This window comes from Populus nigra, chromosome 3 (assembly GCF_951802175.1).
Source record: "Populus nigra chromosome 3, ddPopNigr1.1, whole genome shotgun sequence".
Classification (NCBI taxonomy): domain Eukaryota; kingdom Viridiplantae; phylum Streptophyta; class Magnoliopsida; order Malpighiales; family Salicaceae; genus Populus; species Populus nigra.
Window position 1 is genome coordinate 1,671,722 of NC_084854.1, and position 10,926 is coordinate 1,682,647.

Genomic DNA, 10,926 nt, shown 5'->3' on the forward strand with positions numbered 1-10,926 from the left:
CCCATTTTGTTTTTTTATTAAAAATAGAAACAAAACAATTTGCAATGTCCTAATAGGGTCTTGCTTGTCCTTGATATACATTTCAATTAATCCAACGGACACTGAAATTAACAACCATGTAAGCTTCTAGTGATCATCATATTAGCAATCACATGACTCGAACTTGAGACCGCAAAGAAAGTAAATATCTTAGCTCCAAACTCCTACTATTGTACAACCTAAAAGATGATTAATTTGATTTTCAATATCTAAGAAAATGTCAAGAAACAATAAGTTGGAAAAACTTAATGCGCTTAACAATATGTTGGAAGAACTTAATGCTTTGATCTCGTAGTCAATCGTTAGGACATTGTTTTCTAGCATGTAGATGTTGTAATATTCTTAATGCAACAAGTTTTCAACAAGGGAATAAAACCTAACAACTATATTCGAAGGCGTGGTGTAAACAAGTTCCTTATGTCCTTTTCATTTTTGTTGAGTAATGGTAACAAAAACAATTTTGTTTTGAGTACCAACCGATGCTGAAATGTTCATTCTATTGAAGTAAATATGAAGTTATCAAGTCAGTTAATAGCTGACAACATTGCTCGTATCCACCTTCTCTCTGCAATATTTTATCCACAAACGTTTGTTTTTACGAGGAACCTTCGTTATAAAACCTGTTAGGGCATCAAACTCGTAATTCTAGGACTCTTGAGTTAAATTTAATCGAGTTAATATGATTTGGCTGGCTTCTAAATTAATTTTTAACTTGATATAATTTTTTAAAATTTAAATAAAACTTGATTTGATTTTAAAAATTAACCATAAAAGTTAATTTGTGATTTACAAGACTTGAACTAAATTAGATTTTATGTTTAATTAAATGGGAAGTTGAACTAATCAAACTTTTCTTTATCCGACAAAACAAGTTAATATGACTTGAATGGCTTGCAAGTTAATTTACGACTTGATAGAATTCATTAAAATTTAAGTAAACCTCGGCTTAATTTTTTTAAAAAATACTATTTAAAAATAATAATATTTTGATTTTTTTAAAAAAAATTAAATAATATTATTTTAAATTCATCTGAATTTACACTAGAAACCGACCATGCTGATATCATAACTATGCAATTAACTCCTAAACCCAATACAAAGTGACTTTTAAATGTCTGAATCTGTTTTCAATAAAGTTTTGTTGCTTAGAGAAGCAACAAATACAACAACTATCTTGTGATTAAACAGTTTATATTATTTAAAAATATTTATTTGACTAAAAATAATTTTTTTCATGGATAATAATCGGGAAACAGTGAAGCAAGAACGGCTGGATCGTCGAGTCTGTTTTTCCCTGTCTATTTCTAATTTCCCGATTTTGTCATCTCTGTCGACATTGATTAGTCCTTGTAGTTCTTTGAGTATTTGAATTTGATCCCTAAACAATACAAAACTAGCAATTTAACTTAATTACCTATAATGATTTGAAAAATATTTATTTCAAATATAAACGCAATCTAAATATATGAGAAAAAATACCTTAACAATCAAACTAAAATGGAAAAAACAAAACTATAAGCAATGAATTATGACTATATTATGCTTAAAACCATATGAAATTTGTAGCACCGACCGCTACAATAATGGATTTGTGGAAAAACACCATTGATCTAAAAGTCTGGACTTGTCATTTTCATGATTATTTTTCAATAATTAGACTATCCAACAATAAAATAATTCCAAGATAAACTTCTCACGTGTTAGGTAAATAGTAGGCTTGAAATTAGCCGGTCCAAACAGATCATAGCTACTGGATTTCTGCCCCATGTGGGTTCCGTTTCTATTTTAATTCTGATTATTTTTTCCTTATTCTCGTTGAGAATTAATTCTAATTAAGGGTCCTTGTTCTTTAATTTGAGGATAGGATTTACATGCGTGATGATTCTGTTCATACCTCAATTACAGATTGGATAATTCAATAAAAAATAATATTATTTATTTAAAACAAAAAACCATGTCATTTTAGAAAAAACAAACAAACTAGATCGTTAGATTTCAGGTTCCATAGCAATGGATTTCACAACCAACTGCGGACAGCCTTGACCATCCATGCTCGAGAGTAAAAGCTCTCTCTTCATTCACGGGCCATCCAATCTCGCCATCAATGAAAGACTACTAGAACCCACCATAGCTGCCGATCACTAAGGTCCCATAGAGTTAATAACATGGTCAAAGATGGAGAGAGCAAGTAGAGTGTCGAAATCAAACAATTCGCTGGAGGGATTTTACATGCAATAATTGACATTTATAAGAGGACAAATTGCATGATCCTTTAATTTAAGCCTTATATTATTAGCAAGGAAGCTACACCCTCGGCGCAATTTGCTATGATTTCAGTGACTCTCTTGTTGTAATTTGGCTAAAATACATATGCTACAGTATGCAGATTAAGCAACTTGCCCCCATCTTCTGCTTTATTTTGTTTAGGAATTTTACGATGTTTACGCTATATAATATAGCCTCAAGTGCATGCGTGTATGGCTGATTATTCAAATCATTTCATAAAATATAATTTATGGGGCTAGTGAGATCTTGGCAATGCCAAAATGTAGGGTATAATTAAGATTGCTATTAAGAATTTAAATTAAATAAAAATAGTAATCATATGGCTAATTAAAATGATGAATTAATTAAAGGTGATGTGGTTGGACATGTAGGGCATGTCCACAGATGCGCAGCACTTGAAAAGAAAAGGACACTTAGCGTTAAATAAAGTTCCAAATGCTAAAAGTCATTGTGCTTTTAGTTAAAGACTTGGATCATTCAATTTGTAAGAATCTTTTAGGGCCATTTATCACGTAGAGTGACAATAATTACATCGATAGTTGAGAGAGGTTGAGCTACTATGGCTGATGAACATCATACCATTTTAATTATTTAACTAATAATTAAGCTAGGCCTAAACTTATCTTACTTGTAAAAAATATTTCATAATCTTTTTCAATTAAAGTTTTTATTCTACAATAAGAGTTTTTTATCAACTTTTTAACCGTGCTATTAGTGTTTGATTTTTACTTTTCAAATTGCTTCTCATTTTAAAAAATATCAAATTGATTATTTTTAAGTGTGTTTTTATGATTTTTTATTTTTGATGTATTGGTGTACAAAATTAAAAAAAAATATTTTAATACATTCTTAATTGAATAGATGTTTTTAAAAAACATTTTATACCACGTTACAAAATATATCGGTTGATAGTCAGGATTGAAATCTGCTTTTTTTTTATTCTTTTTAAAATCAAATCTTAACATGTATTTGGTATTATGGTGTATGATATTTTTTAAAAATATTTTTTATTTAAAAATATATTAAAATAATTGTTTTATAATTTTTTATTTTTAATATGAACACGCAAAACCAAATTAAAAAACATTAAAAATATCACTTTTAAAACACATCTAAGTGTAATTTCATGCTTCAATGAAACACATTCTTAGAATTAATAATTAGAAATTAAAACAACTTGTTTCTCTAAATTTATTAGACCAAACTAGGGGGTGAACTCTTGCAATGTTACGGAAAGATGATTTAATCTAGATTAATATACAAGCTAATCAGGAAATATTCTTGATCGTGCGAGAAACTCTTGTTATTTGTTATGATTAACGTTGAAAGTTGGGAACAGAACTTAGCTGGTTTTTGGTAAGAATTCTATTAAGAAGGGTTTTGATCATATTTAAAACAAATTGTTTTATTATAACGTTCCTTGTCTCCAAGCTCTCAATTTATAGATGGTGACATGAGACTATAGAGTCCACTAGTGGTGCTTAGAAGCTTTATTGTTCCTATAAGACTCCTTGCCACGAACAACCCTCTCGTTAAATGAAGGGCCACGTAGTTTCTCAAAGGCTTGGACATGCATTCCTGCTTGTCAATTCTTTGAATTAAAATGCATGATGGGGACTGTACAAAATGAGATTTTTACTGATAAATGGGGAGTATAAATACAAACGATATTTGTAGCTAGGGTTTGTATGAAAATACATGAGGAAATTAAATATAAAAACAATTCATTTAATTAACAAGTAAATTAATATGGTTTGAGTCATGTCTTGAATCCCGGATTTTCCAAGATAAACTTTTGAATTTAATACCTATAATTTTTACTATTTATTTATTAGCTTATGACCCATATAGTTTGGGTAATTTCTAAAACTACGAAGATTTTGTTTAAGGTATATATATAGTTTGTACTTATTTAAGTAATGGCTTGAAAAAAAGCTTGATTTAATAGGTAGGATTAATACGTAAGCTATTTTTATTAAAACACCATTATTTTATCTTTTTTTGTTGATTGGGTGGGTTAATTAAGTCTCTGAAAACATGACAAATTAATTTCTGGTCATGATTAGTTGAAAATATAGTCCGAATCAAGTTTTGAATTTGAATTTTTCAAATTAATCTTTCGAATTGAATCGAGTTTATAGCTATAATCTTTACTGTTTATTTATTAACTTGTCTACCATAGTGTTAACAATAAGTTAGAAAACGACTTATCAATGGCATCCTCGTTGAGGATCCGGCCATGACAAAGGACACGGAGACCCGAATTCCCTCGGTGCCTCGACAATAATAGCCAATAAACATCTACCACTGTATAATCCTTTTCTCCTCAGAATCTCTAAGTCTTTCATTTTCATTTCTGGCATGAGCTATCACTATACAAGAGTTTGTCTCCCGCTTTCTGTAGCAGTCAAGAGACATGAACGCAGCAAGACCACAAGGGAACAAAAGGACATTGAAGAAGAAGGGACTTCTCCTCCCCGCAGGTTGCTTCATGGGCTGGCATGGCAATGAACGATAACCCCAGTTCAGAGACTGGGGCTAGGGCTCATGAGATTGGCAATACAGTTCATAATTTGCCCAGTCTAGGACCCAAGCCTGTGCCCATTTAAAATCTATTTGGATAAGCTATAATTGGGCCCAGGAAATAAATAATTGACACATGCTATAGTGACAGTACTATGCAGCGTGCCCCGTGCTTCTTTTCCTTGTTTCCCTTTTTTTTTTTTCCTTGCATTATTTTATCGAGAATTTTCATGATAATTATTTTTTAAAGTATTTTTTATTTAAAAATATATTAAAACAATATTTTTAATTTGATATATAAGTGTGTGTGTAAGTAAATATAAATAAATAAATGATAAAATTCATCATTTATATGAAGAGATTTTATATATATATATATATATATATATGGGAGCATCTGTTGATTGGTATACTTCTTTTCTTTTCTTTTTACTTTGCTCTTCAATTTCTTAATAATAGATCTCTCACGGTGGCATCTATTTTTACAATAACAATGTTTAATTAAGTAAATTAATTGATTATATAATTTTCAAAGCATGAATTCTTAACCTTTGAATTTAAATAGGATTTGCGATATCTACTACCAATGAGAAATTCTTTCGCATTTAAAGGAAGAGAGGAACGAATCACGATGATAGTTGAGAAGATTCATGGAGATCAACAATAAGTGCAGAGTCCAAAATGTTAGAGCACACTTCCAGTTAAGAATGTATGCTTTTTAGACATCGTTTAACCTTTCAAGCGCATGAATGGATATTGTGTTACTGAGTCGTGACTGGTTTGGTGATTTGAATTGAGAGAGGAGGTGTGTTACTGGTAATGCGTTTCATATTTTTTTTTACAAATATATTATTTAATAAAAAAATGTATTAAAATAATAATTTTTATAGTTTTATATTTTTTAATGGTAATATTAATATAACAAAATTACATAAAAACATTAAAAACGTATATTAAAAAAAGCAAAAGTAAATACACCCACGAGGATGAGAGAAGTAAAAAAAAAGAAGAGAGCGTCATTGACAGGATGGTCTAATGGTTCTGAACACCTTGGTCTCATGTTTGAGTGCTAGATTAGTTGATACCTAGGCATGTTGCTCGCATGTTATCACGAATCAAACAAATTTTTTAATATAAAAAAATTAATTTCTAAGTCAGTGGTTAAATTAATGATTTAAATAATTATAAAAAAAAAAACCTCACATAACTCAATACTAACCTAACTAAAAGAAAATTGTAAAAAAAAAACAGAAGAAGAAGAGTGAAACTTCAAAAAAAAGAAGAGAAAACATCAACATAAAAAAATAAAGGAAAAAATCAAGCAAACATAAATGAACTTCTTAAATCTAGTCTAATTTAAAAACTTATAATTTATTAAATCATAGATTCAAGTTCAATTAAAAAGCTTAAATATCATCCAATTTAATTTTGAATGGTGAAATTATTGAAAAAACTATTAATAAACAAACTTGCAAAAGAAAAGAAATAGCAAAAAAAAAAGGGGTGCTAAAATTTGACAAGAAAAAACACAATGAGAATGAAATCTAAAAAAAATTATCACAAACAAAAATTGCAATTTGAAGAATTATGACTGAACTTGAAAGATTAAAAAAATTATAAGGGGTGAAATTGTAAATCATTTATAATATGATAGATTATTTATATATTAAAAAATAGTATGGGTGATGTACAAAAAAAAAATTAAGGTGTAATCCAGTAGAATTAAATTGAAAAAAAAAAAAAAAACAAGAGTTTTAAAAAATGGATAAAAAATAAGGCAACATCAATTTAAAAAAAGGAAAAAATAATAATGGCAAACATTTTAAACATGCTCTAATCTATAAAAATCGCATCCTGTGAAATTTGTTTACCCATATTCGATCAATAAACATAATTCTCAACTAATTTAATTTCAAAAAATAAGATCGGTAGAAAAATATTAATAAAAGAACCTGCAAAAGAAACAAAAAAATAAGGACAAAATTTGATAGAAAAAATATAAAGAGGATGCAATTTAATGAAAAAAATATATAAAAAATAATCTAGAATAAAATAAATATAAATTAAAAGAACAATGATCAAATTTTAAAGGTAAAAAAAATCACAAGTGGTGAAATTGAAAATATTTGTAAAAATCAAGCAAACTCGAAAAAATATCTTAAACATGGTCAAATCTTAAAAAGCTCGCAACCTATAAAATCATGGACTTGGGTCTCGTTAAGAAGTTTATTATAAGCTAATTTTAGAATATAAATTAAAAAAAAAAACTATCAAGGCAAGGAAAAAGGTAACAAAAAAAGTTTCAAGCAAATACAACAGTCAATCCAAGTCAATAAATCAAATAAATGACCTTGGACATGAAATTGGAATAACCATATAAACAGGAAAGCAAAAAAAAAAAAACACCGGCAAAAAAATATAAAAAATGCTTTAGAAAAAGATAGAAATCGACATGGGCAGGCCCTTCAGATCTATTACCATGGTCATGAGACTTAAATGACCCCTTTAAAGGCAAACCTAAAAACACTAAGAAGCAATGAAATTGAAAAAAAATAACAATGAAGCAAATAAAAGAATTTAAAAAGCTAGTATGAACTTTTACATGACCAGCACGCAACCCGATAAAGAAATAAAAGGGAAAAAAAAGTCCGGGTCAAATCAGACCGAACCACAATACACGCATTACCTAGAGAAAAAAGAAACACCAAGACAAATCAAATAATGCAGCGCAATCATGGTTACAACTACTGGAGTCAACCGCACGCATTAGCAATTTTTTTAGTGCAAAAACCAAAAATTATCTTAGAACTAGATAATATTAACAAACAAACCACAGTGAAATTACAATCAAACCCCTAAAGCCAAGCCTAAAAAAATCAAATTGCAGAGGTGATGTAGCAAAACATAAAAATAAAAAAACACCATTTTCATAAAACATTAGATTATTTTATTGAAGGATTGCATTAATAATTTTATTATGTATTAAAAAACACATTTACCAGAATTATTTTGCACAATCCTCAAAAGATATTTATGTTATGATAAAAAAGACCATCTTACACTTGAAATAAAGGCTAAATATGTAATGACTAAAGAGTAAAATAGTAATCACAATATTATCTCTGAAGCAAAAGCTAAGGATAAAACAGCAAAGAGGTAAATTGTAATTACACTACTATAATAAATAATAATCTGTGTTTTATGACACAATAATATTGCAGGCAGGATAAGTTTTTTGAATAATAAATTAAGGACAAATTTATCTCATGTTATACCCTAAAAACCCGAAACAAGTTCTTATTTAGTGTATACATACAATGATACACAAGACAAATAATTAAAAAAAACCTTCTACTAGTCCTTAAAAAAATTATAGGTTGAGTTATTCTAGTATGGAAACAAAATAGCATCAAAATCCTGTAAAAAAATAATTATGATTATCCTTCTACTAGTCCTTAAAGAATTGCATAAAAAATATAAATGGGATCATGAGTTAAATTTCAAGATTATAAAATAAATCTTCTAGAACAAATATATGATTTAAATTACAACATGATAAGAAGAAGTTAAAATATATATATATTCTATAGCCCGTACAAAAAATATATTTATTTACTTATTAAAAAAAATGTATGTTTCCTTGTCTTGAACGCGTCTTTGACAAGTGACAACCGCCACCTGTCCATACCAAAAGCTCTCTCGTCTCCACCTGTCCCACCCAAAAAATCTTTGACCGGTTCATTCACTCTGTAATAAACTAATAATCCAAAGCGGTCCAACCGAACAGCCAGGGTAAAGGTCGGCTGACCCAGTCAGCCACCCACGTCTTTTTCTAACGTTACGTCATTCCATTCAACAATGGACACGTGTGATAATTTCAAGGTCCAGCTGTTTTCTCATCACCGAGGATCCAGTGTTTTCCGGTGTTACCATGAAGTAACATCCCCTTGATTTTGGTTTAAATTACAAAAACACCTATGCAAATTCACGCGCATATTGTGATTTGCTTTTATTAATTTCCTTATCTACCAGGTTCCTTGACCAAAGATGAAGCTTCCCATACGTGTTCTTTGATCAAAAGTAAATGTCACAGATCCTAAACCGTGTCAACCGTTTGATTCTTTTCATAGTTCTTATGAAACACCATGGTCTTGAGCAACTCGTGCGAATCAAATTCTTTCTTTGAAAACAATTTATAGTTTTGAATTTAAATTCAAATATTTTTATAGGTTTAATTTGTGTGATAGTTAGTTTGATGTTTTTAAAGTATTTTTAGTTTGTAAATATATAAAAAAATAATTTTTTTATTTTAAATTTTTATTTTTAACATAAACACATAAAACAATAAAAAAAAATTGAAGCTAAAAAAAATTAAAGTTTTTAAAAAACATGATTAGGCCGAAACATCAAACAAAGCTTTAATCTGAAATCAAAAGATTTTCTTATTATTACAGGAAAGAATAAAAATAAAAAAACATTTTTAAAAAAGCTAAGATGCTATATCCAAACTTCAAAGATAAAAACTCTAGTTAATGTACTTTACTAGTTAGACCACTAATGAATTATAAATCTCCTAATATAAGAAAAGTATTTCAGATAATCGTAATTAGCATGTTTATTTAATATATATATATATTTACTTACTAGTTTTATCGTATAAATACAGCTTTCACTTTTCACCCCTGGAATCCTCTAGTTCGAAGAGGATGAAATCGATGGCGTGTAGAGATTTAATAAAAAGCCATCCCAACCTCCAACTCAATTTTAATTTGAACGGTTTCCCTTTTCTCCTATAATGATAATTGGCAAATGTAGCAAGAAGAAGTGGCTTACAAGAGAATTGGGAGTTCGTTTTCAACGGTGATTGAGTGTATTTGTTTTTTTTAAAAAATATTTAATTAATAATTTTCTTAATATTTTATAATAATTTTAACGTCCTTGTATCAATAATAAAATAAAAAAATAAAAATTACTTTTAAAAAACATTACCAGATCTATTTTATTAAAAAAAATCAAGAATTTATTTGTTTTTGTGCTTCAAAAATGTTTTTGAAAAACCAATTTTTAAATGATTTTGATTATTAATATTAAAAATAAAATTTTAAAATAAATAAAAAATACTAAAATTATAAATAAAAAACAATTTAAAAGCAAAATAGCAAACGGACTACGAATCAAAAGAAAGAAAATAGAAGATGAAAAGAATTTGGCTTTTGGCTCTTCCGCCGAATTATTAAAAGAAAAGGAAAAGGAAAAGGAATTGGTCCAACGGTAGTCTGACAACAAAGAACAGGCTACTCTACTCATTTGAATATGAAACGGTTTCGTTGACCTGTGGCATTTTCGTAATTAAAAGAAACTTTAAGAGCTAAGATTTACTGTGGGCTTCCGAGCATTGAACCCACGTCAGATACCAAGTTAATCGGCCTCGGTACTGGTGTGGTATTTCCTCTCCCACCTACCACTACACGCGCCTTTACAAGCACGTCCTTTGCCACCACACATTTCAATTATTTCACTACTCACGTAACCCAGGTTAATTTTTTTATATAAAAAATAAATTAAAATTTAAAAATGTTAAGTTTTTCTACAAAGTAATATCAAAAAATCTTGGGTGCAGCTATAACATTTGACTTAAAAGTAATATTTATAATAATAATAATAATATTAAACTTGCATGATCCAGTAAGTCTAGCTCTAATACCAGACCCATTTGCCTTGGATGTGGATCTGGCTGCAAGGTCATGTCATACAAGTATGATAATTAAATAAATTAATTAAAAAGAAAAAAAACAATAAAAGAAAAATATTAATGAAGAAAAAGAAAAAAAATCTGAATTAACTGGGTTAACCACCTTGAATCGTGTTGTGAAAGTTTGATAACTAAATAGAAAAAAAAATGATGGGTTAACCCAGAATTAACCGGGCTAACCCGTCAAACTAGGTTACCTATCAAACCCGGGATCCGTGTCATGAAAGCCTGATAACTAAATAGAAAAAAAAAGTGAACATTAACAACCTAAAATAAACGGAAAACATTAATTTGAAAAAAAAACAAAAAAAAACAAAAGACATAAG